The sequence below is a fragment of the Odontomachus brunneus genome, unplaced genomic scaffold (genome assembly GCF_010583005.1).
Source record: "Odontomachus brunneus isolate Ranch 3 - 2012 unplaced genomic scaffold, Obru_v1 Obru_scaffold_140, whole genome shotgun sequence".
In the NCBI taxonomy this organism is placed as follows: Eukaryota; Metazoa; Arthropoda; class Insecta; order Hymenoptera; family Formicidae; genus Odontomachus; species Odontomachus brunneus.
This window is the reverse complement of record NW_022639590.1, coordinates 847,378-850,900: the sequence shown is the minus strand read 5'-3', so window position 1 is coordinate 850,900 and position 3,523 is coordinate 847,378. Positions and strand designations below refer to the sequence as shown.

General features: G+C 43.5%; 1 protein-coding gene across 2 annotated transcripts in view; it reads left to right on the top strand.

Moving 5' to 3' along the window:
• The first annotated feature begins 2,182 nt into the window (after window positions 1–2,182).
• The window catches only part of LOC116850267 (dnaJ homolog subfamily A member 1), a 5,890-nt gene continuing 4,549 nt past the window's right edge, over window positions 2,183–3,523 (top strand). Inside the window, exon 1 of one of the 2 annotated variants that reach the window (XM_032828331.1) lies at window positions 2,183–2,350. The gene's annotated coding sequence lies outside the window, so the exon portion shown is untranslated. Of the gene's footprint in view, window positions 2,351–2,397; window positions 2,638–3,523 lie in introns of those variants that run through there. The other variant, XM_032828333.1, reaches the window with a different exon arrangement.

Below are 3,523 nucleotides of genomic sequence, written 5' to 3'. Positions count from 1 at the left end.
AATCACAAACTACCTGTTTCGTTAGTAATGACTACTAGAACTGTTTGCATTGCCATCTAACATTTGCGGGCGGAAACTAAGTTAAGGTCCTAATATTTATATACATTATATTTTAGTAATTATATTATAGATATAAATTATAATTTTATATTACTTTTTTAATATTTTATATATCATATTTTGTTTTGCCCTCACAGATATATTACTACATGGTAAGGTTATGTCATATTTCACGTAAACCTTTTTAATAGCATGTTTGACTAGCTTTAGATTAACCCACTCTGGGTTATTCAGCTTGCGTTTATTGGTCGAACAAATATTTTGAGCTTTATGATTGGCTAATAGAGATTTATGACGTCATTAATCGCTCTCGGAGCGATTAACTCAGGGCCAATCGAACAAGCTATAAGTGAAATTGTGAAAATGTGAAAAGTGAAAAGTACACACAAGATTCACATGAAAGAACCATGATCACCCCAGGGGTGTTAGATGCTTTCAATTTCAATTCGCCAATTTCTTAGGCTTTCAATTTCCCACTGAACGCTTCACGCGTCGCGTCGTCTGCGTCACGAGTTAACCAATCAAATCCTCTAATTGGGATAACGTGACGCACGACGCACTTGTTCCAATGGAACGATTTGATTGGTTAAGTCGTGACGCAGGCAGACGACGCGACACGTGACGCACTCAGTGGGAACTCAGCCTTAGAAGTGCTATAGTATATGTAATATATACTATAGGATATGTTCCGTTATATGCTCACACGCCCACACTTGCAACGCCTCTAGCATTCGTTCCAGTAGCTTGGATGTAACAGCTAATGGAACGATATTTGAGCGTCGTGAGTGTTTCACCTTCGTAGATTTAGATTTTATATAATATCTTCTTCTTTTTCTTCAATATTTCGCTCCACAGACTTCACAGAGAGGAATATCGCCCCAACGCCATTGCACTGTTGAATAAAACTCTTCGAAATAAAGGCTGCGTTCAGCAGAGAAAGCTGCTTTGCAACTGTTGTAAAATTCGTGAATCTGAATGGTACATGCTCTTGGATTTAATCAAAATTAAGAGCATACTCCAATCAGATTCACAAATTTTACAACAGTTGCAAAGCAGCTTTCTCTGCTGAACGCAGCCAATGGGTGTTTACGACAATTAGAGTTATGGCTCCTGCACACAGGACGCGATAATGCTTGCCGCGCGGCAAAAGTTTGCGTGACAGCCAATCAATATGCTGTCTTCAGTAATAATCTTTTAGCTCTTACGGAAAAACAACATATTGATTGGCTGTCGCGCGACAAGCATTACCACGTCCTGTGTGTAGGAGCCATTAGAGTTACTCGTAGTTCCACTAGGGCCGAAAATTATGATAGGCACGACCATCTAGTACTTTTGTAATTTATGACAACTTCTAACTCAATACCTTACCGTAGGAACAAGCTGGAGTAAAGGTGCCAATACATGGGAGCATTCCAACGTCGAGCGTTAAAGCGTTAGCCAATCAACGTATCAGGTTTCAGAAATATACTTGTAGTTCCTGCGGAAAGTAGCACGTTGATTGACTACCGCTTTAACGCTCGATGCTCCCATGTAAAGGCACCTTTAGGAAGCTAGTTATAAAGCTAGTTACAACAATACGTCGTGAACACCGTGAGCATCTAATGGAACGGCTTGAAGGGCAATTTGGGCGTTACGAGCGTATACCAGAACGCGGCCATAGTGTTTCTAGTAATAGAGTGCACCCGGATGAAGAATTTGAACGCAGTCTAGGGGGTCGATTGTGGTTGCTTTCCAACAAGAGACACAAGTCGACACAAACATCATTCTATCTTTATTCCACATTTAGTGAGTAACAAAGATAGGATGTGTTGACTTGTGTCTCTTGTTGGAAAGCAACCTTTGTATCTCAAAATGGGGTGAAAATGACAAGTGAGCAAATTTACTAGAATATCTGTAACTTCATTGGTCAATGTCTAGTGAATTTGCTCACTTGTAATTTTCACTTTGTTTCGAAATACACAATCGGCCCTCAGGACGTGGAAGTGTCCGCTGCGCGACAAGAAAGACGTAGTAACCAATAAATTTGCAGCTCTTATGAAAGAACAGCGCGTTGATTGGCTGCCGCGTCGCTTCTTGCTGCGCAGCCGCAAGCGTTTCCGCGTCCTGTGTGCAGGAGCCATAAGAAGTTCGAGAACAGACATCAGTAGTGGTAGTGGTGGGAGACGTGAGCGCCTAGCAGTTCGAGAATCGCTGCCGCATGCATTTTGAGGGGAGCAAGCTAACGTCATACACAATTTGCGCGGTCATCCTTGCCGAGTAGAGCCTCTCTCGTTTCGTCTCGCTTGCACAGGTAAGTTCTATTCGTTTGGTTTTACGCGAGTGTGAACTCTCCATCAACGAACCGACCGTCGATGGGTGAGTACGGATGGGCCGTCGAGTCGCACGATCGATCGATCCACAGGCGCCTCCGCGATTTTTCTGCCGAGCAATAGCAGTCCCGGTTAGCGTTGGAAACGTGCGAGGCGTAGACCCGTCTAGAACTTTTCCCCGAGCCATCGCCACTGTATAGTCGCGTCGCGGTTTCTCTTGGTGTAACTCAGCAGCGGACGATCGAAGGTTGCGAAGATATATCCATTGGTACGTAGTGTATACGTAAGTGAACGTTGGACGTTACGAAACGGAAATTGTCGAAAGTTCGATCGCGTTAGTACAATAGTATGAGCGCGTAGCTGCTTTAGAAAAATATGGAGGAAGCCTGTGTAGCCTGGCTTTTCTATCTGCCTGCCTTCAACGCGTCAATTAATCCGCCCGTCGTGGAATGTCCGTAAGGAAAACGTTGGTCGCTCGTGCACTCCGATCGCACGTTTATTCTCGCGATAGCATAAACGTCCGTCGTCGACGGTTCTTTTGCTTCACGAGCGGCAGAGGAAACCTCACGAGCTATTTGGCAAGCGTTTTATGCCGTTACAGCGATCTCGCTGCTGCTCGGTGGCCCGTCATGCGCTCGAATATATTTATACAATAGTGGAAGGATCTAGAAAGCGCGTCGACGTCTTTATTCACAAAGTAACGATGCTACGCCGCGCCAAAATCATCTTTTAATTTCTCCTTTGGCTAATCTATTCGATCTTGCAACTCTTAGCCCCACCGCTGACGCCATTTTGAAACTCACAAATCCACATGGATATTAGTCGTCAGACTTAGGAGCAACTTTATGATTTTAACTTCGGCTACGTCACGCTCGCCGTAAATCGCGTGAAAAAAACGTCCGTATCCTGGCGAATTTCGCCGAAAGCTACGGGATATAAATATTATGTTTTAGCAACTTTTTTCTATTTTCACTCTTTCGACGATATCGTTTTTACTGTTAAATATAGCGATGACGAAAGCTTAATCTGAAATTCAAGGTCGTCAGGAATTTCGTTTTGCGAAAGTCCTACAATGCTGCAAAATTTAATCCAGTTGTCTAGACCTTTCTCTCTCTCTCTCTCTCTCTCTCTCTCTCTCTCTCTCTCTCTCTCTC